Here is a 23733-nt window from a genome sequence, read left to right as displayed (position 1 = left end):
AGCATTTGTAGGTCGCTATTCAGGTAAATTGGTCCCAATGTGGGTCTGTTAAGCCCTTTTTATATGCTGTAAGAGAGCATCCTGTTGAAGGAATATACTCGATCGCTCTGTTTTTAGGGTTCCGTAGCCAAATGGCAAAAAACGGAACCCTTATAGATTCGTCATGTCCGTCTGTCTGTCCGATTATTTCCTAAACAAGATCCTCCTCGCAGTATTTACATTACCTATTTGTGTCACTACTGGGTGTCACTACTATATGTAGGGTTTGCAATTAGAATATTGTGATATTCTAATTATTCGAATATCCACCAAAATAAATATCCGAATAAAGTTTTTAACTATGTTTTAATACAATGATATTATCCCAACCAATTTTAAATGATTACTTGATTATTATAATAGCTAACATAATGTTATCTCTAAAACCGTACTTAATAAGGAGGAGTAGCTGGTGCATAGTTGGAAATACATCCAATGCCTCACCTCGTGTTCATTCGTCATGAAATACTAACTATGAAAGCAATACTTACTTACTTCACTGGATCAGTGACCCAAAAAGAATCTTGGCCTTTGACACAAGTACAACGTCACTCTGCTCTATTCTGCACCACTCCACGCTAGTTGGATACTCCGAGGGCGTTTTAGGGCTACATCGCTCCTATCTTCTCACAGCCCGATTCTCTCTCGTCCACTCCAAGTGACCAAGTCTGCGAAGTCGTGCGGCTATAATCTCGCTAATTATATTGGGTACCGCAACTAGCTACTCTAGCTCCCTATTTTTCCTACGCTTTCATCTTCTCTATCTTCATCTCTGATAGGTCCCAGAATATTCCGCCAGAATTTCGTCTTCTTAACTAAGAACTTGTTCTTTTTTTTCTGATTCAGAGTCCAAGTGTAATACTTACCGATGCCATTCTTCAAAATCTAATTATTGTCTTATAGACTTGAATCATGGACAGTCTACTGATCAGCTTGGATACTAGAACTCGGTGAAGCGCTGCTGAGCATCTCAGGGCATTTTGGATTCGAACATCTAGGTATCTCCTCTTCCCGATTACTTTAGGTAGGTCTTTTTTTTTCGATCTGCGGTGGCAGCATGGTTCTATTTTTATCACTTGTCACTATGCCCTTCATGACAAATGATAAAGAGCCGACCATCTTAGCCCTATTCATTTGGAGATATTCTAGTGGTTGATTATCAGACCAATTTTCTCTCCTTCCTACTCTACTATCCTAGCCTTGGCCTCCAGGTCGCTTTTGTTTTGAGCCTATAGCCCCAAGTCATCAGGATATCCAATGATCTAATGTTTGCATTAAGCAACATTCGCATTCATTGTATAAAGTTACTGCGTGACATGATGTACTTATCAAAATTGATGTGCTGTTAGTATTTGAATTGCTTAAATATATGAAAATACTATATTTAAATGACAAAATTATTCATAAATTTCATTAGAAAATTGTTTCGGTTATAGGTCAATAACCATATTTAACGGATCCGTAATATCCGGATCTTATGACCCGCTAGATCCGGATCTTATAGTTGACGGATATCCGGATCTCAAACCCTACGCGCAGCGATTGTTCCGAGACAGTTTGTTTGACACTTTTGACGGGCAACAAGCACAAATCTTTCTTCTGGCATTAAAACGGAACTATTGTTTTAAACAATCATTGAGTGAACTAAGTAGTCTAACGTTTTCGTAAGTATATGGAAAAACGCGATTTTTCGAATTTAACAAACATTGAGCGTACCTGTATTTAATTTGTTGACTGTCTGTCTACATACTCAGAAACCTTTTACGAGAGGTATGGGCATTGTGAATGTCATCTCGCTCTGTGTGGTAGGGCACAGCACAGCGGATGTCATTCCAGATCTAGAGCAGAGCCCAACTGGGGAAGTACCTCCACCTTACAGAAAATCGCAGCCAAATAACACTAGACCCTACTCATAGTGTTGTGTTCCTGCCGGTGAGTAAGGTTGCCAGAGCTCAACTAGGGGCGGGAGGGGGTTAGGGTCGGCAACGCGCATGTAACTCCTCTGGATTTTCTCCTTTAGATATAAAAAAAAAACTATTTTTGCAGTAGGTACATGCCACTACTCGTGCCTCAAGAGCCGTGCTTCGTCGGTGCATCTACGCGCGTTCCTTCTCTTGCCACTAATCACGCGCTTGTCGCTTCTGTGTATTTATTGCTCTACGTTTTTGGTACTTGATTACAAAACTGCATGTTCCGTATAAAAATGCCAATTTTTTATGGGGTGCGAATGTAAACAAAATCAAATGAATATGATTGCATCAATTTCCAATAGTATTAAAATTTCCCCCGAAGTACAACGACAGTAAGACATGAAAAACTTCTTTCCGGGTGTCGCACCCTGGTGCGAATTTGACATTGGATTTAGATATTTTTTCTAATTATTTACTCAATTTGCACCGAGTACATTACTTTCCCCAGACCCGCAATGGCCAAAATAGATTTTTTTGTATGTTTTTTTTTTTTTACCTGTTCCGTAGCTTAAATTAACATAAATAACACGTGCGAATTTAGATATAAGTGTTGTAAAACGTACGCCAAATTGCACCGAGTACACCTTTTTTCTCTTCTTAGTTACAACCTTTACATTATTTTCAGCCGATTTCACCCCTTTCCGGGGGGGTGAATTTAGTAACGATTGTATAAAGTTCGATTTTTAGCCCATACAAAACAATCCGTAGTGATTTTATTAGTCCTTAGAATTAGTTCCTGACTTTAGTGAAATTTGAGTTAATTTGACCGTACTATTTTGGGTGTTATCATCCAATGATCCAAAGGCTGAAATTACCGTATTTTAGCGTACGATAATGGTGAATGTCACTGGAACGTATATCTTATCTAACGGAGCCCAAATTATCGTACATGTACGATAATTATCGCACGCCTGGCAGCACTGAAATTTCATTTCACACGCCATATAAGTATTCAGCTCAGCAGTATTCAGGGCGTATATCATTATAAAAAAATTGTCATACGCTACAAACATACGTTGTTAACACTATGCATAACCAAAATTCTACCCTGCGCAAATGTTTCTATTACAGCGGGGGGTAAAAGCCCCATGGTCAAGGCTTGTGGATTAGATAAAGTGGAAAAACGTCTTAGAAATGTCAAGTGGTTAAATTTCTGGGAGCCACTAATGCACAGCCAAATAATGCACAACCCAGGAATGTACAGCCCAATAATTGGCGTCCATCATGGACGCCAATTATTGGGCTGTACATTCCTGGGTTGAGCATTCTCGGGCTGTGCAAGTTCGGTCCGGGGCGATAATACGAAGCCACTCTTTTCACAGGGCAATAATGTACGACCCTATAATTCGCGTCCACTAATCTGAGTCCCTTGGCTTTCAATTATCGGGCTGCGCATTATTGGTACGGGTCGAGAATGCTCGACCCAATAATGTACATCCCAATAATTGGAAGCCAAAAACCAGAGACATTTTTTTTTTAAGACAGCTGTCAAAATTAGTAGGGACGTTCTGACATGAGCTCTTGACAGTTTAAAAATAATCGGTTTTTTCTAGTGACATCTTTCAATGATATTGACAGTGTTGACACTTGTTGGTTTACATTACGCTTTGTTATCATCTTTTTATTTTTAATGTATGGTTTTCAAGAGCTCTAATACTTGTAATGTATGCATGAAATCATATGGCAAGAGAACCTAAATCGTTTTGGAACTATATGAACTCTAAAAGAAACAGTAGAGGTACGGAAAAAATATTATTTAATGGAACCTTTGTCCGGTAAACAAGTAGTGAATTTGCTAGGTTTTTTCACTCTGTATACAGTGTGAAGGTGTGGAAAGTTGGAGGTAAGCGCCGCAGCCCGCAATAGTCGCAGCGGGCACCGAGAAGAGCGCTGTAGGGGTTCAGGTTATGACAGGCTAGATATACAAGACGTGCGACGAGCCCTTCAACAACTTCAAGCCAAAAAAATCTTCTGGTCCGGATGGTATTCCCTCGTGCGTATTTAAGGACTGTAGAATTGTGCTGGCGGAGCCGCTATTGCACCTCTGTTTCAAGCTAAAAGTATTCCTAGAAATTTATAAAATTACTTGAGTGATAACCAGTACTGATAGGTGGATCAGGAGATAAGGCAGAGGGTTTCGACTTTCGAACGACAAGAAGTTCGGCCAGCAATCTTCTTAGTCACGTAGTGCAGATAATATGTATAGTGGGTAGCAGGAGTCAAACTGATAATGGTTACTTTGACTTTAAAGACACTAGATCTGGTTGATAATGACTTGTTGCTGTCAAAGTTAGCAGGCTTTGGTTTTACCCCACACTCACTTAATTTTTTTGCAGACTACATGAGGGAAATACAGCAGTATGTAGATTATGAAGAGCACGGATTGAATCCAGCAGTGACATGGGCCATTTGTTCAATAGAATATCTTGGTTATATGGAGATTGGCTGAGAAAGCAAGGTGTATGCTACAAGGTGCAGGTTTCTGCAAAATATATTAGGGTGAGTCCATTAAGACAGCTGTTTATCTGAAAAACAGGGACTGGGTCATTGGTCAATGGGTCATACACCATCAAAAACTCAATCTTAAGAGCAAAACTACAAAAGGATGCATATGTTGGTGGATCCCCTTAATACAAAGAAACATAACACTTTCAGAAAATATATATTCTCTAATTATAATGCATGATATGATAAATTTACAATGGTCATGTAACAACATTGTTACCTGACAGGCAGTCTTCCACACATGTACCTTAATTAATTTAAATAATTATAGTCCGCTTTTTTCAGATTTCCTCAGTTTGAGGTTTTTTAGATTACTTCAATTAAAATAATTTGTAGGTTCGAAAAATTCTAATCTTAAAAAACAATGCTGAGGTCAACACTGGTGAGTGTCAAATGGCAGGTGGATGTCAGCAATTTCAATAAAATATTTATAAACATGTTAAACCTTCTTTGTACTTCAGTGTACATTTTATAGAAACCTGTGTACCTGTGTATCCGTGAAATGAGATATAGACTCAAAACAAATGCAGGTTTTTTTTATATACCACATCGGTGGCAAACAAGCATACGGCCCACCTGATGGTAAGCAGTCACCATAGCCTATGGACGCCTGCCAGCAAACAAAAAGTCTTCTGGAAATCGATTTTCACTCATGTTGTCTCGGATATGAGTGAATATGGTATTGATACATTCAGTGTAATTCCCTGAACACAAATATATGAGATGACAACGGCGAAAGTGGTAGGGGTTATTATATACATACCCACGCTCGTAAAACATTACCCTCCTGACACAGTCGGGTAAAAATATGTTTTCAGTAACAAAATAGTATTTTTACCCGACTGCATCAGAAAGAGGGTAACGTCTTTCGAGCGCGGGTATGTCTATAATTATGTCTATTTATTTGGCACGCCCTACAGCTCAAACGGCTGGGCTGGACGGTTTTTGACATATGAGTTCTGGTTGAATTTGTCAGAATTTTGGTAGTGACAGGCTATATACATTTTCAAAATGGCGCCCGCTAATGAAAAAACGGGGGGGGGGGGGTCTTACCATAGCAATATGGGTACCAAATGAAAGTTACCTAGTGAAATGTTCTTTCAAAAATATATGTGAAAAGTCGGGTTTTTTGTGTTGCAGTTTAATATTAATATTTTTTGATAAATCTGGTTAATTATTTTTTATCATTATAAAGAGGATATTAACAGTCACATAGCGAAGAGTCTCGATCAACACCTTGAGAGACTCTCGCTAGGTGGTTGTATCAAGGGTCAGATGCAGAAGGCGATGATCTTGGACACGGCGCGGATAGTCCGGCGGTTCCTCTCTCTGCGGCCATGACCACCGGCAGCTTGGGCCCTGCCCCGCTACTGACGGCACCCTAGGTTAAGTTTTTTATAATGTGTTTATATGTATTTTTGTATTCTTTTTGTATGGTTTTTTGTATTTTACTTTTATGTATAATCATATTATAAAATGTCTAACCTAAGACCCAAAATAAATAAAGAGATTAAGGGTGCCTTTCGACCAGAGATGTGCTATACTTGCTATGCTATGTTATCATACATTTGAAACGCAGCTCCAGCTGCAGCTACGTTTCAAATGTATGATTGAAAACATAGCATAGCACATCTCTCGTCGAAAGGCACCCTAATAATAAAAATAATAAAGACGTTTATTCAAAAAGTTTAAACTTAGGTACATAATAAAAGTACACAATAATGCTTACAAACTAATTGAAAGGGAAAGTGGCTCAGCTAATGTCTACGCCAAATGGCCAAAATTGTTGAAAGTTTTCAACTAATTTGTTAGAGCAAGTATTGAAAAAGTTACAGTATGTTATATATTTGTTATCTAATCACAAAGCCCTGTTATTTGGTACCTCACATGGTATGCTTAAAGGAAAATAAAATAAAAGTTTGTACTGCCGACTTTATGACGTCACAGCAACTACCCCCACCACTTCGCGCTTGTCATCTCGTATATTTGTGTTCAGGCATTGACATATATCTAAGGACGGGCCTTACGGGCACTAAGAATGGTGCTAGTTTAGTGGTGTCACTCACGAGCCAATCCTACAGTCTAACGCAACTAGTCGCGACCAATCGCGCATGTGATGCGAACTCATCAACAATTGACGTTCTGGCGGTAGACTGTACGATGGGCTCGAATTCGTGTGCGTGACACCGCTTTACTGACCCCATTCTTACCATTAAGGCCCGTCCTTAGATATATGTCAATGTGTTCAGGGCATTACACTGAATGCATCGATACCATATTCACCCATATCTGAGACGACATGAACGAAAATATAAATATAAATATGAATATATATATATATGTTTGTATCTCTTTACCTTTGGCTATTACTACTTACGATTATAACGACGAAATTTCGGTGGTCCCTTCATCGTCGTTATATTATATCCGAAATCCATTGTATGTGGTTTCGTACCCTTTTTTAAGCCTAGGTCGTTTTAGGAATAGATGTACTGATTTCGTTGTCTGAGTACCCATAACACAAGCCTGCTTGGCTTACCGTGGGACTTAGTCAATTTGTGTAAGAATGTCCCTATAATATTTATTTATTCTATTAAAGGTTTACAGAGGTACACTGAATGTGCAATATAACTGCATACTTTTAGTGCGGTAGGTACAATGACAAGATTTCATAGCTCAACCCGCCATCCTGACGCTCACCTATAGTGATACATATTAGTAAATTGTAATGTATAGTTATGAAAGTAAATTAAAGTTCATGTTGCACAGATAAAATCACTTTAAACAACGTTTCTAATGAAAATAAATCTCAAATTTCAGGAGCTGATACAGGCAGCCAGAATGAGTCTGCTGGGTCGCCGGCGCCGGACGCGCGACGCGCGCCTCGGGCGTCTGACGTCTTCGTGTGTCTCGCCAGTTGCAGGGGAAGATGCGAATAGTTATAAAGGCGTGCATGACGTCGCTAAAAAATGATAGATATAATACTAATCTTGTTGCCCGAGGTATTCCTCAAGTTCACGGGGTAGATTACAGGTGTAGTGCATAATCCTTTACCATTTTGACGACCACTCTGGCCTAGTAGGTAGTGATCCTGCTTATGAAGCCGATGATCCTGGGTTCGAATCTCGCGGTAACGGAATTTATTTTAGTGATGAGTACAGATATTTGTAGCTGAGTCATGGAAGTTTTCTATGTGGGAATTATTCAATTTGTGTAAGAATATCCCTTTAATACTTGTTTATTTATTTTTCGTATTTTCTCGGAAACGTTGCTATTCGTCATGCTACTTCAGTCAACCTCAATACTTATTGTACTGAATGACCGAAAAAGCATGACACGTTCGTACGTTTTCGTGAAAATACGTTGGTAAAGGAAATTGCGCTACATTTTTAAAACCTATTCACCTGTCAGTAAAATATGAAAAAGGAAAGTTCATGAGTTTCATAATTTTCTTTCCTCCAACAGCTTCCCATGGAGCAAATGTAAACCTTTTGTGCATGTCAATAGTTCTCAAATGGAATTGGTATAAGTCATAATATAATCGTAGATCAAAATTAGTACATTACGATATACTCGTATAAGGAGTGTACCGAAAAAAAACTGTAAACTTCAAATGAAAAAAAACTGATGCAGTTGAGAACAAATTAAGGTTTTTAGAATAACTACAATAAAAAGCGACTTTTAATTTAGATAATTGTCACTTTTTTTTATTTGTTCTGTAGGAGTGATAGGCAGCTTGTTCCTAGCGCATTCAGTGGCAGCTTTTTACGGACCCGTTTTTCATATTTGCCTGCATCACCCCGTCACCTGCTGGAATTGTTAATGTTTTTTGGCTGTTTCATTCTTCTCTTTTAATACACTTTTGATTTGAGCCCAATAATAGTTGATAGAACGGCACTGCAGGACGTTTGGAGCTCGTACTCTATTCTATGTCAACTGCCAAATGCGATTTTTGTAGGAAGGAAATTGTATGATTTTCGATTTGGCCTAGAATGATTATTATTCCAAGATTAATAATTCTGGTTTTACGCTGTTTGACTTTACACCGGCAAATAAAAGAGATGCCTAAAAATATTAATCAACATCTCCAGAAATAATCATTTTCTAAAAATGCAACATTTTAAAATAAATTTAAGAAAGAGATCAACATTTAAACACACTTTTAGTGCTTTATAGGTTTCTAGAACATATAAGTCATTAAGTTACATTCTTATTTTGGTAAAAAAAATAGCAAAAACGTCTCAGAAAAAATTCAAATAATCATGTCCAAAAATTGCCAATTTTTGAGTTACTAATTTACTCAAACTTTAAAATTGAAAAAAAAAATACTTAAAAACATATTTTTTGTGCTTTTAACCTAGGTATGAGATACTTGCAACATAATCATTCTTACTCTGTCAATAAGAAATTTATACCTCTAATTAATTTTGAACCTACGAAAGTCTGACATCTTATTTTCACATTTATAAGCGAATTTCTTAATTAATTGTACTTAATGTTAAGTTTGTGTTAAATGTATTACTGTAAAGTTGTCCATTAGGTGAAATATATGTGAAAGTCGCTTCTAACAGAATACGCAAACGTGGAGTCACGGGACAGGCTTAGCCTAGTGTGACCCACAAAATTTATGTAATTTTATCTGATTTTTAAAAATAAAATTTTACTTTACAATCTGTACCTGTTATATACCTTTTTAGGGTTCCGTAGTCAACTAGGAACCCTTATAGTATCGCCATGTCCGTCTGTCTGTCTGCACCGGAAAGCTACCTATGTTTTTATAATAATTATCTGGTGCTTTATTTCATGTATGGTGTGAAATAATTTATTTTAAATACAGTCAAATTACGGGCATCTTACCAGTCTACCATAGGGCAAATCTGAAATGGGTCAAGGTCGGTGCAGTGACAAAAAAAAACATTTTACCTCCTTTTCTACATAATTAGGCGTAGTTCGCTGTCTTTTGTATGTTTCGAGTTTGCAATATTCTTACCCCCGGAGTTACACACAATGTTTTTCATCACACTTGCGAAGAAAAAAAACAAAATTTTAAGCGAAATAATTCTTAAATACGGTGACATATCATACATTCGTCCGATTTCTTGGAAGGTGAGGCATCGAAGGCACAGACCTATTCGGCATTCAGCCACGATTGAAAATTAAGTAAAAATATTTTAATCGGATGTTAAAATAATCAAATTAAATTAAATTATAAACGTCAGTATTTTAAAAGTAAAACTCATTTATGCTACTTGGTTTGTATGAATAAGTGACATAATTAAAGAAAAAAGCTATAACTCCCTAGAGAGTTATAGATTTGTTTTCACAATCCATAAATCCCGCGGCAACAAAGTAGGCCTTTGTCCTTCAGCACACCTGCATGAAATAAGATCTTTTTCGAGCAAGTGTGATGAAAAGATTATTGTTGATTTTGGATTTCATACAATGGAATTAAAAAGACAGCGGCCTACGCCTAATTATGTAGAAAATGAGGAACCAATGAGAAATGATTTTATTATAAATTTGTATAAATGTATGTGTCATTACATAAAATTTACTTAATAACTATGTATTTCATATTTATTATAAATATATTACAAGGCGTTGTACCTATGTCGATGTTTCACTTATATGCCCACCAATATAGCCTAATGTAGATTACCACTGCAAAGCCAGGAAGGCTAATCTTTAACACGTTGGCTGCCATAAACATCACCGGTGGGATCACGTAATCTTCTCTGGCCAGCTCTCTGGCTGTGTCGCTATGACCATCACCGGTGGAATCGAAAGCTTGTTACTTACATCTTTATTAACCTCAGTAATAGTCCGATGCTGGGAACACGAAAATTGTATGGGGCGTGGGAGGAACACTTTCGGTGAAGTATGGTGGGCAGCCAACGTGTTAATACTTCGTTTATTTTTGGTAGGCTTAATTTGGCTGCCCTTTTTAGGGTACCTTCCACGTACCTACCGTAATAGGGGACTACTACGTAAAAACCGTATGTAAAATAAAAGGTAAAAAAGACCTATTTCTAACTTAAGAGTTATTAGGCTAGGCGCCCGCACGGTAGGCCCTCAAGTGTAACTGGGTCGCAGCTGAATTTTGTCCATAATGGCGGTGAATACTGAATACTTCATCAAATCATCATAAGAAGCCTGTCGAAGAGCCCTTGCTCTTTCCATACTCTTGGACGTAGCCATGTGCAAGAGTATGGAATAACAAACACTTTACGAAAAATACTAAAATGACTGTCTACCAAACTTGTGCCTTGAGCATACTCTTGTAGGGGGCTGAAAACTGCGGTGGCAGCATGGTTCCATGTTTATCACCTGTCATTATACCCGTCACTTTCGCGCTTACATACTTGTTAGAACGTGACAGGCATGGTGAGAAATGATAAAGAGCCGGCCATCTTAGCCCTACTGGACGTCGTACGCTATATAAAAAGAGAAAGATCCCCGCATTTTGCGAATTTCGATTTTCGCGGTAGGCCCCCAGGAACGAAGACCGAATTTGCATGTTTTTGTTCTACCTGACACACATCACTTTTATTATATTAGATTGTATTTCTACTACTTACTAGCGCGGCACCATTATTTATGTATTTACTTTTATCGCTCACTAATTTAATTTGTAATTGATTGTTGTTTTTTCTCATATACCTAAGTGAATAATTGTTATTCTTTTGAGAAATAAATCTTTAAACGGAATTTACACCTGCCACGTGCGCTGCCTAGGTACGTAGTGAGTAGGTACGTATGGTATACTAAACATAAACATAACGTGGAAAGACAGGGTTACTGGGTACCAACGAAAGTGTACTGGAAATAGCTCAACTTCCTAATATCACCGCGCTTATGATCTGAGACCACGCTACTCAAACAAAAACGCTTGCGGTGGCTAGGGCATGTGTAACGAATGGACAGTGGCGACAGCGACAGTGCTGATTAGGCTAGCGCAACGTAGGACGCCATTGCTCTGCTTTAAAGACTGCGTAAAGCGTGATATGTCGGTTTAAAACGGAGTTTTGTTTCAAAAAGTATTTTATCTTAAAATACCATTTCAAATACCATTTCCAGAGGTATCTTAAATTGTATCATTGATGTAAGTATAATTAACTGGATTCACTATCAGCCGGAAAAAATGGCCCCACAAAAGTAATGCTCGAACGGCTCGAGCACGAGTTTTGCTCCCAGTCTCATTTCGACGGTCGACACGACAACTGTCAAACATGACGAAATGTTCTGTAAAAGAAACCGGCCAAGAGCATGTCGGGCCATGCTCAGTGTAGGGTTCCGTAGTTACTCTTCCGTCACAATAAGCTAAACTGGTAGTAGTAAATTGTTAACCAAGGGATGAAACGCGAGTTAAACAAATAGGCAAATCTGCATAATCAGTACCTAATTAAAGGCTTTTTACTATGAAGGGGAAACTTTTTGCGATAACTCAAAAACAGCTAAACTTATCATATCCGCTATAGTTTTTATTTAAAGTCTTTCTTAAGCTCTACTTCCACGATTTTTTTCATATTTTTTGGACCTATGGTTCAAAAGTTAGGGGGTGGGGGGGACACATTTTTTTTTTGTTTCAGAGCGATTATCTCCGAATATATTCACTTTATCAAAAAATGTTTGTTGAAGACCCCTATTAGTTTTGAAAGCCCTTTCCAACGATACCCCACACTGTAGGGTTAAAGCAGAAAAATAAAATTCACCCCCACTTTACGTGTAGGGGAGGTACCCTCAAAAAAATTAAATTTTTAGATTTTATTGTACTACTTTGTAGGCTTTATTGATTTATATATCAATGCCGAATTTCAGCTTTCTAGCACTAACGACCACGGAGCAAAGCCTCGGACAGACAGACAGACAGACAGACAGACAGACGGACATGGCGAAGCTATAAGGGTTCCCAGTTGACTACGGAACCCTAAAAATGCGCTTATTAGCAAAACAACAAGAAAAAACTGGCCACGTGCGAGTCGGACTCGCACAGGAAGGGTTCCGTACCATTATCTATAAACACGGTCACCCATCCAAGTACTTACCCCGCCCGACGTTGCTAACTTCGGTGATTGGATGAGAACCTCGAGATTGGAAATAAATATTTATTTTATTCTGTTTTTAGTATTTGTTGTTATAGCGGCAACAGAAATACATACTTAATCTGTAGAAATTTGAGCTCGCTAACTATCACGGTTCATGAGATACAGCCTGGTGACAGACGGACGGACGGACAGCGGAGTCTCAGTAATAGGGTCCCGTTTGACCCTTTGGGTACGGAACCCTAAAAAAGGATGGCATATATTTCTTTCAGTGAGTTCTATTGATAATTTAACAGAAATAAAAATTTAATAATTCATTTTGTTGATACAAATTAACGGTTGTCACGGAACAAAAATCTATGGAGTCTACATTAGATTTTTTTTTAATACCATGTTGGTGGCAAACAGGCATACGGCTCACCTGGTGGCAAGCGTTCACCGTAGCCAATGAGGTCCTGAAACACCAGGGTGTCACATACGCGTTGCTGACACGTTTTTTTGTTGTTGTACATGGGTGGGCTTTTTTATGCGTCTGAAGATGTATTTACCTACTATTTGCAAAACAACTGAAACTTTTTAAAGACATTAACATGCGAAGGGGAATAAACCATAACAATTCTATAATAGCATCTAATGTAAGTATTGAAAACATTCATTCACGTAAAAAACATAACAACAATCATAGAATTGTTGTAATAAAGTCGATGTCTAACCTGTTACTAACTGTACGTTTACATTACACTGCGAAAAAAGAAAGCTCCAAAAATAAATGTAGATCAAAAAGACAATGGACCCGGGTACGTCCTTAAACTACGTCCACAAGAGAGGTATGGGTATTGTGAATATAATCTCGCTTAGTGTGGTAAGGCACAGCACAGCGGATGTCATTCCAGATCTAGAGCAGAGCCCAACTGGGGAAGTACCTCCACCTTACAGAAAACCGCACCCAAATAACACTAGACTACTCATAGTGTTGTGTTCCTGCCGGTGAGTAAGGCTGCCAGAGCTCAAAGAGGGGAGGGAGGGTTGTTAGGGTCGGCAACGCGCATGTAACTCCTCTGGAGTTGCAGGCGTACATAGGCTACAGAGACTGCTTACCATCAGGCGGCCCGTATGCTTCCCTCGTTAAGCTCTGGCAACCTTACTCACCCCCTCACCTTCTTTAAGAAGAATTCCAGTGATGGGAGGATCCATGAGAACTAGAAGCGTTTGAAAATTGATAGGCCGCTGGATATTATTCGGTAATACATCGTATAACGAGCGGTTAAGTCTGTTGCAAGAAAAGAAATTGTGATCCGAAGTTCCTTCGTCAAAACAGCACTCGCATAAAGAGCTAATTTTTGCGAGGAATACAGGAGTGCAGACGTGACCCAATCGGAGACGGCAGAGTGTAGACGTAGCCTATTTACTAGCAGAATGAAAACGGAAGAACCACGGTTTATGAGGTATAATTGGTTATATGATTCCATAGTGTTTTCCAACATGGCGTCCAGAAGAAACCCATAATTCTTGCCAATCGTCCCTCAAGTCACGGCGAGCTTTAATCATTAAGTCGGAAGCAAAAACCATGTTGCGAGCAGTGTTGGGCAAAAATCAATTCGAATAAGAATAAATCCATCCCTTATTATTTTAAAATTACATGAAATGGAATAAATCATGCAATTTTTATTTTAAATGAAGAATAAAAGACGGAACGAAATATTCCATGAATGGAGTTATTCTAAATAAGGTTTTAGTGGAATAACATGTTATTTAGAATTAGAATGAAGTTTGAAGTTGTCGTTAGGTCAATCTTGCGAGTCGATTTACTACCACTTCCTGACGTTCGATTTGGCCTGGTATTTGGTAGTATCTGGTGGACTTGGTGACTGTGCAATATTATGGTGCTATGAAGCTGGTCTGATGGTGGAGCCCGAAGGTGGCCAAAGGAACTCCTAAAGTAAACAAAATAAAGACACCGCAAACACTTTGATGTTTTATGGTTTTTCTGAACACCTGCGGCTGCCGGCCCTTCAAAAGATCTTTGAGCATGTTATTTTGCCGTTTAATAATATGAAGAAATTTTAAATAACAGGTATTTAAAAAGACCATGTAATAACTCAGTACTTAATAAAAGTTCGGTAGCAACAAGGACACTAAAAGCACCGAAGTTAATTTAGAAACATGAAAATATATCCAGTCATAATAACTTAGACAAATGTATTTTGCAGTAGCAGCGGCTCCATACAACCCGATTCCCATTCACTCGCTATTCATTTTGACGTTTATACAATGATCAATTTACGAAAACGTCATTTAACCATAAAGTATTCAATGTTTTAAAATGTCCGTTTGAAAATTTGACACTTAAACTGTATTTCATTAAGTTTACTTTTGTATGAAATACTTCTCTTGACTAAAATGATAAAGAAGCGTTATTAGCATCTACCAGAGCGCATTGCATAATGTCAAACAGCTCTATATATTTTGACACATTTCTTTGGCATTGGGCATTGGGCGTCCTCTTCTTTTAATACGTCAATGTCTTGTATATGGAGTGTGGAATTAAAAGGAGGGAAATCTCTTATGGTAAGGTCTGTTTTTTTATTCCGTAGACTAAAATGACGTTTCATATGTAAGACATGACATGAAAGTCAGTACCACATGAAATGTCATTTTAGTCTACGGAATAAAAAAACAGAATATAGAGCTGTTGCAAAAGTGTCCAGCTGTCAGCTATAAATAATTGTTCCAAATCTCTCCAGAGTAGCGCTAGAGTAGCTAAGAACCTAGGCGTTATTGACGCAGTGAAGCGCGCTGTCTATAATTTGTTTCTTTTTTTTTTCAAGTATTCTATGTATTGTAGCGCCACCTATTTAAGGTTTTTTTATGACACTTTTTGATAATGGAGATTCCATTCTTTACCTCCACCTTCCATATCTGATATCTTAGATACTTGACTATCTAGTAAGTATCTTGTATTTTGTATTTACATGTACATCCCTGGTAGGGTAGACCGGGGACAATTGAAACAATTTGCCTTTAACCGCCTGTGATCGTTATATTTTGATGAGTAGAAAGATCTACGCTCAAAATATTTCAAGGTTAGTTATCTGGTTCCTAAATAAAATGTATTTGGATGGTCTATAATCCATAGTTTTTTGACAATAATGTAATAAAGAGAATGGGGCAGTATGGTTCAATTGACCTCACATGAGTGTCAATTGAAACACTATGTGAGGTCAATTGAAACACTCAAATATCTTCGGCACAATGAAAGTACTTATATCTGTTTTAATTTTTTTCATCACTACCTCGGCATACAATGAGCTCATCAAAAGTCCGCAAGCATAACATAAAAATTTCTCAATTTATGAGCATCTGAACATCTCGACTAAAAAACTTGAGAAAAAAAAAAGAAAATACGACTTTTAGTTGTCTTTGTCGCTGCTACCTTTTAAATTTACCTTAACCAAAGTAGTTTCAATGCAATTATAAGATATAACGATATAGAATCGCAGAAAACAAGCATAATTATGTTTCATACAAAAGTGCTTGTTTCAATTATAACAATGTTTCAATCATAACCATTCCCACACACTCTGTGACAACGAGTGTTGCAGACATCGGGATGTAAAATGAAATAATAGACGCAATAAAATAATCAGTATAAATTGTTTTATTACGTAAACAAAAACATGGCGATATGCCTATCAAAAAAAAATCCTTAACTCTCTCTGATATAAATTTTAGCAGTGGCCGACTTGTTTAATCAGCCGGTTGGCAGCAGTCGGTTGTTGCTAAAATGGCAAACATGCTTTTTGAGGTTCTCTCCGTAACATGCTTCCGTTTTCGGGGCATCTAAAAAAAACAGTTAAATAAATGTATTGTACAGAAATAGGATGTAGTAGTATAGTATTATATTTTTAGTTAGCATTATTTGCAATATTTTAGTTTAATTTAGATCGCGGTGCTTGTTGGATAAAAAAAAATTACGTAAGGTTTGTCACCGACTTTAAAAGGTGATTCAAATGTAATCTGTATCTACATGAACCCGTTCATTTATTTTTGATTTTATCTAAGTTTCATTCTTTTTTTTAGTTAAAAAATTAAATCTTTTGCTTTTATCATCAGCTTATCGTCACAATCACAAATTTTTTTTTTTCACTAAATTGTATACCTACAAACATACGGGTCAAACAGAGATCCTTCTTTTTTTTAAACCTGTTAATAATCATTTTGTCTATACACAAAAATTTTCTCCAGAATATGACAAAAACTTTTCTGAAAACCGCATCAAAATCGGTTAAGATGAACGCGAGATAATCGTGGACAAACATACATACAAACATACGGGTCAAACTGAGAACCTCCTTTTTTATGAAGTCGGTTAAAAACAAATGTTTACATTATCTCGAATAAAAAAACTGCAGATTAAAAAAAACTTCGTGTATCTTCGTATATCTTCAAATAAATGTCAACATTAATAGAATAAACATGTGCATCGAATACAGAACCTTATATTTTGAAGTCGGTTACTTTTGGGGACGATTAAAACACGAGGACGATTGAAACGTTTCAATCGTCCACAAGCAAGTTGTTTCTATCGTCCCCACACCACGTTTTTCACTTCAAGGTCAAATATTATGTATAAAAAAGACTCGAACGCTGATCAACGACCATTAAAAACATTCGTTTATTCCTAACTATAACACCAAAATAATTTGATTATTCAAAATACAAGAGTAAAAGAAGTTATAAGAAAATATACGAGAGCACAAATACTTACTTTTTACCGCGAAAAACTGGTTTGGCTCGTGGACACTCCCGTCTCGCACCGGCGCTCGAAGGCTACTGGCCAAGGATTCAAACATGGCCGACCGCGTGTTCCGAGTGTTACGTCAGACGCGTAGGTATTATAGTTTTCGAGAAATTTGACTTGTTTCAATCATGACGTGTTTCTATTGTCCCCGGTCTACCCTAGTGATATATATACTTAATGTTCGAGTACGTACGTACATAAACGTACGTACGTTGGATTGCCTTACAACACGGCGGCAATGAATATAATAATTTTCTGTAGGTACATAAAAACACACAGTCGAACCCAGTGGCGTAGCTAGCATGAGTGGCACCCGGTGCGGAGATTGTGGCTGTCACGCTGTCACCCAAATCAAAATTGTTCAAATATGTGACGGTCCACATCAAAAGGCACCTTAACGCGGTCGGCGCTTACGTCGCGTTGCTGCATAGTACTGAGGGCCTACCGCGAACCACGTTCGACGTGTTGCCTCCCTGTCACACTTACGTACGAATTTACGAGTGCGACAAAGAGGAAACACGTCGAACGTGGTTCGCGGTAGGCCCTCTGCATTAGTATTGGCGCGCCGCTAATAATGGCGTAAGCGCCGACCGCCTTAAGGTCCCTTTTGATATGGACTGTCACATATATAAAATGGGAATGGGATATCCCATAGCCCAGAATTTAGCCGATTAGTCTAGCTCATTTTAGATCTCATGAACTCTCAATAGTCCTTACACCCTGGCTGGTGTTGCCTCTGCGTGCATTTTAAGATGACATGGGCAAGGGCAACACCCGCTCGGTGTAACCCTTACATTTCATAAGTGTCAAAAGGGACTCTACGTGTTGGCTTCAGCTCCACGCACGCCTCCCAATTGTCTGGATCCCTAATATCCCGCGATGGGAAAGACATAAAATAAGCAAAAAACGGAACCCTTATGGATTCGTCATGTCTGTCTGTCTGTCCGTCCGTGTCACAGCGACTTTCTTCCGAAACTATAAAAAGTGTACTGTTGAAACTTGGTAATTAGATGTATTTTGTGAACCGCAATAAGATTTTCACACAAAAAAAAAAAATTTTTTTGGGGGTTTCCCATATTTAGAACTGAAACTCAATTTTTTTTTTTTCATCAAACCCATACGTGAGGGGTATTTATGGATAGGTCTTCAAAAATGATATTGAGGTTTCTAATATCATTTTTTTTTCTAAACTGAACAGTTTGCGCGAGAGACACTTCCAAAGTGGTAAAATGTGTGTGTTATATTTTTTTTTACTTTATTAGGTACACTAAACGGATATCGTACAATACCTATCATGGGAAACGCTGTGGGAAACATGCATGCACATTATGGCTTAATGAAAACTTTTTACAAAACAAGAAAACCGACTTCAAAAAGGATAAAATAAAATATTATCTTGCATCCTAATGCAACCAACTGCAAATAATATACAACATGCAATATACCAACTGATATGTTTGATTAGAAGTGGTGTCGGTCGGTGGCGGTCAGTAGGGAATATTTGATTATATCCTTTTTGAAGTCGGTTTTATTTTATTGTAAAAAGTTTTCATTAAGCCATAATGTGCATACATGTTTCCCATGATATTGTACGATATCGGTTAAGTGTACTTAATAAAGTAAAAAAAAACTTTACTAATATTTCGAAAACTGCTTAAAGGATATTAATATTTTTTTTTATTTTCCATTTAGAACAAAATAATTTTTATTCGTAAACACAAACAAGACACATTATATTACTTGATATAACAAAAACAAAGAAACAAACAAACAAAGAAAGAAACATTTCTAGTTATTCCTAACCTAACCCCCGATCCATCAACTCCCAACCCCTCAGTCCCCGACCGATCAACTCACCGCCTCCTCAACCCCCTAACCTCGCAAACCCTGACTCGTCAAACCCCAACCCCTCAACCCCGAATCTCAGACCCCCAAAACACTACCCTCTACCTTCATCTCTCACACCTACCCCTCACCTCTCAGTCTCTTTGGTTACGAAGACGTTAGCGAATATGTAAGGTCAAACTCGTGGTTAGGCTACAGTTGCACAAATGGGTGGTTTTTGGGAGGAAATGCTTGAAGTACTTTAGAAAACACTGAAATCACCATACACGTGCCTTTAAAAATTGAGGAGTTTCCTCAATTTCTCATGGTTTCCATCAGAGCTAAAAATATTACGGAAACAACTTGGAGGTAACTTCTTACAAACAGAAAAAGAGTTACTTTTACCACCGGTGCTGGAGTAATGTAGATATATTTAAAAAATCATTATCATGAAAACAATCGTCATCATCACTCATCAGGTCCACTCTTACAAATTGGTGATTTTCGAGAGAAAATGCTCGAGTTGCTTAAGAAAACACCTAAATCACCATACATGTGCCGTTAAAAATTGAGGAGTTCCCTTAATTCCTCATGGATTCCATCATCAGATCGGGACCAAAGTAAAATGGGACCACCTTGCATGTAACTCCTTTCAAACAATAAATAATTAGGTAGGTACTCTAATCGGACTACGGGTGTGTGAGTAATCGGTGAACGCACATAAAAATAAATCACTAATTCATAATTAAATTCCATCAAATCTACTAAGGAATGTCACTCTCACAATGACATCTATCAACGTCAGTATGACGGACCAGATATCACCAACCTTTTTGGAATAATAAAAAAAAAAAATATCTTACTGAAGGTGACGAACATAATAAAACTGTATTTGTATGGAATACAGAAATTAAGTCAAAATATTTAATCGAAACCGGCAAAACGTCCCACTTTGTCGCTTGCCATAAGGACGCCTTGACAGGTTATTCGTATAAAGATACAAGCAAATGTCGACCTTATGGCAAGCGACAAAGTGGGACGTTTTACCGGTTTCGGTCACTCCATTTTCTATACCTTTAATTAAACGCTGCCAAATCCATAAGTGAAGGGTTTTTGTTTAATGTGTCGCCTATACTTCGACTTTTAGATGTTTGTTATGTGTAAGTAAATATTTATTCACTATACGTACAAAATTACATTCAAATGTATCGTCTTTAAGCAATAGGGTTGTTTCCATCTACAAATCTTAGGGCAGAATTGTATCCCAATAAATCCTTTTGGATTATAAGAACATGTTAAACTACTTTTAGGGGACCTGTAATGACCTAATTTTTGTAAATATGTATTGAACTTAAAAAATCTTTTACAGTACATATGGGGCTACTTTATAGCACTAGTGCGAGAAGTAGCATATTACGTTACTGTGTCGAACATTTAAAGGGCCATATGTACTGTAAAACGTTGTACGATACATGTGCGAATAGGTAATTCGCAACTCGTGTCGATTTAAAACACTCCCTTCGGTCGTGTTTTAATTTATCGCCACTCGTTTCGAATTTCCTATTTTTCGCACTTGTATCGTAATGTACTATTGTCACATGTCATGTGACCAAACTCGAAACGTCATTGAAGATTCTGATGACGTCACAACTCTCGGATTGACACTGTTGATAGTTAGGCAATAAACAACAAATGTCAGTTGACAGTTCGTATCTTCTACGTGTGTATGTAGTTATGTGTCAAATCGTAAACTGTGACGTCACACAATATTCAAAGAGCGTTTTGGGCGCTAAAGCATCTGTCAAAATATATTTGGTTAATTTAACATATTTAAAGCCGTTTTTAGTATAAAAGTTGAATTTTAGGGCAACTTTTAGTTAATATAGAACGTAATACAAGCGTTTCAAAAAATTTGAAACAACCCTATTATAATGTATACAGTACAAGCCTTGCTCAGTTGGGGACTAGGGTATTTTTAAAACATGCTGGGTACGGTGAGAGGTGTCATTTCCTACAATTTATAATCTTAAAATGCCAAATCTCGCTAAATTGTATTGAGATGACGTCTGTTCTTTTCTGATTACCCTTTCTGTTTGAAAAATACTATGAGTAACAGACGTCAGATGCCGAATGAAGTGACAACTTGACTTGCCAATTGACAAGTGAGTGTCATGGCCGCCATAAATCTATCATGGTACCATAAGGGCGTATTACACTATCCTGTAGTTGTCGTTTTCGAATTTACGTTTTGAGGTATAGTAATAATACTAATAATACACACATCTTAAGACGATAATGTTTTTGTATTAAAACGGAATACCAAATGTTGTTTACACCTGAAGTATTACCATTTCATAACGAACATTTCTACCTCAAAATAGTTTTAATTCAGTATTAATTAACGCTAATTAATACTTTTTTCATAAGTCTGATTATTTAAACTAAGTATTTAAATATTGTATTTCAAATTAGTATTAAATTATTTACTTACGTGCATTCGTTCGCCAATAATATATTTACTATTTATGGAACGTTTCATTTTACTGGCAACACAGTGGTAGATTTGATGGAATTTAATTATGAATCAGGGATACAGAACCTCCTCCTTCTATGAAATTGAAGTCTGCTTAAAACTAGCACGAGATCTAAAACAACACAGCATCATGTTTTACAATTAAGCGGAAATCGTACCTACAAATTAATTTTACAGTACATATGGGGCTACTTTATAGCACTAGTGCGAGAAGTAGCATATTACGTTACTGTGTCGAACATTTAAAGGGCCATATGTACTGTAAAACGTTGTACGATACATGTGCGAATAGGTAATTCGCAACTCTTGTCGATTTAAAACACTCCCTTCGGTCGTGTTTTAATTTATCGCCACTCGTTTCGAATTTCCTATTTTTCGCACTTGTATCGTAATGTACTATAACACCATATTATAGCTACAGTGTAAAATATCAGGGAAAAAATACTAAACTATCTAAAACTTTAAATATTTAGGTACAAAAATAAAAAAGCATATGTAACTATCTAAACATTACAATTTAATTAAGTACTTATAATTGCTTACACGTATCATCAGGTTCAAATTTTTACAATTTATGAATGATGTCATTCATAACATGTCCATGCACTTTTGAACCCTACTGTAAGTACATATCAGGTCTTCCACTTCTTCCAGTAACAATTGAGTCGCTTAACTTCAAACTCTGGTAAATCTATCTGTCAGCTATGCGATTTTGGTATTAACAAAGGTAAATAATAGGGTAGATAATAGGTATTTGCTGAGAGGGTCGAATGGATTTACCCGAGTTGGAAGTTGGAAGAAGCGACACAATGGGGTTGCAACTGTCAAAGGTTTGCATAGATGGTGCCATCATAGTTTGCCCCTTTTTCTAGAATATGGCTGAGAATATGAAATTTGACTTAAAGGGGCGGGCATCCGGGCTATAACCGCGAAAATCGAAGTTCGGAAATTGCGTGCATCTTTCTCTGTCACTCTAATTACGCCTTCATTGGAGTAAAACAGAAAGATATCCGCAATTTGCGAAATTTGCAGTAGCTCCCCAGGGCATAACCGATAGCCGTTTGTCTTATAATTTTTCTAGCTGTAGTGCAAATGTAGGTGATACGACTCAAAACTTGTCAAAAATCTATGGAAATCGTGGGGAGGCCCTTAATGTTGAACTTGGCTTTCGCTCTTGGCTCTCATTTCACATTTATGTTTTTGATGGGTTTAACTAACTGGCTGAAGGAAGTGATCACCGCTTACGTTCAAGTGCGAATCTCACTCTTGCTCTTCCTTCAATGGGAATGGTAATTTTTATGCCTATTTTCTTGAATAACTTCTAATACTAAACTGTTTTTTCCAAAATTATAAAAAAAAAAATTTTCACAATGAGCTCTTTCATTTCATATGTAATACACTAAAGTTTTCACGTCAGCACCTCGAACAAGGGTAATTTGCTGCTTAAAAAAAAGTGAGCAAAATGCGATTTTGCTCACTGAGTGAGACAAAATAACATTCAAGTGACCTTTAGATTCGAATGTCATTTCAAGATTGCCTAATACAAGTTCGAAATATTCGGATTCTATTGTCTTTGTCCCTTTCACGTCATTAGCAAAAAGAAAGAGACAAAAAAAGTGCATACGTAATTGAACGGTATATTGACGGTTTATAATATAAATAATAAAATAAAATAAAAAGCCTTTTATTTCCCGCTAAATTAGTACAATTATTTGTTTCTTACTTTATGATGGTTAGTAAATAATTTTTTGTTTTATTTTGCTTACATACCAGTTTTGGAATTGTTAGTTATTTTCTAAATAATTTGTAGATATGTAACAGGAACCCCTCTCAGGTGAAGGCCTCTTCCAAATTTGCCATTTTGATCGGTCTGATGCCAGTTTGGTCCAGCTTTTTTTATGATGTCCTCGTCCCAGCGTGAGTGTGGTCTTCCACTGCATCGCTTGCCTTAAGGCCTTTCCATAATGTGACGATTTTAGTCCATCTGCGGTCTTTAGTCGTGCCACATGTCCGGCCCAT

At 37.3% G+C, this 23733-nt stretch overlaps 2 long non-coding RNA genes across 2 annotated transcripts; one reads left to right on the top strand and one right to left on the bottom strand.

The window, feature by feature from the left end:
- Positions 1 to 3265: 3265 nt before the first annotated feature.
- On the top strand, positions 3266 to 10124 carry LOC133524410 (uncharacterized). The gene is made up of 3 exons (XR_009800372.1): positions 3266 to 3747; positions 4346 to 4508; positions 7335 to 10124. It is a non-coding gene; the product is annotated as an uncharacterized LOC133524410 (long non-coding RNA).
- A 6072-nt stretch (positions 10125 to 16196) lies between these two features.
- LOC133524398 (uncharacterized) lies at positions 16197 to 17520 on the bottom strand. Its single transcript, XR_009800371.1, has 2 exons — positions 17325 to 17520; positions 16197 to 16396 (listed from the first exon to the last, which is right to left on the bottom strand). It is a non-coding gene; the product is annotated as an uncharacterized LOC133524398 (long non-coding RNA).
- Positions 17521 to 23733: the final 6213 nt, after the last annotated feature.

This window comes from Cydia pomonella, chromosome 13 (assembly GCF_033807575.1).
Source record: "Cydia pomonella isolate Wapato2018A chromosome 13, ilCydPomo1, whole genome shotgun sequence".
Lineage (NCBI taxonomy): Eukaryota > Metazoa > Arthropoda > Insecta > Lepidoptera > Tortricidae > Cydia > Cydia pomonella.
The sequence above is the reverse complement of the archived record's forward strand: the minus strand, read 5'-3'. Positions and strand labels throughout refer to the sequence as shown.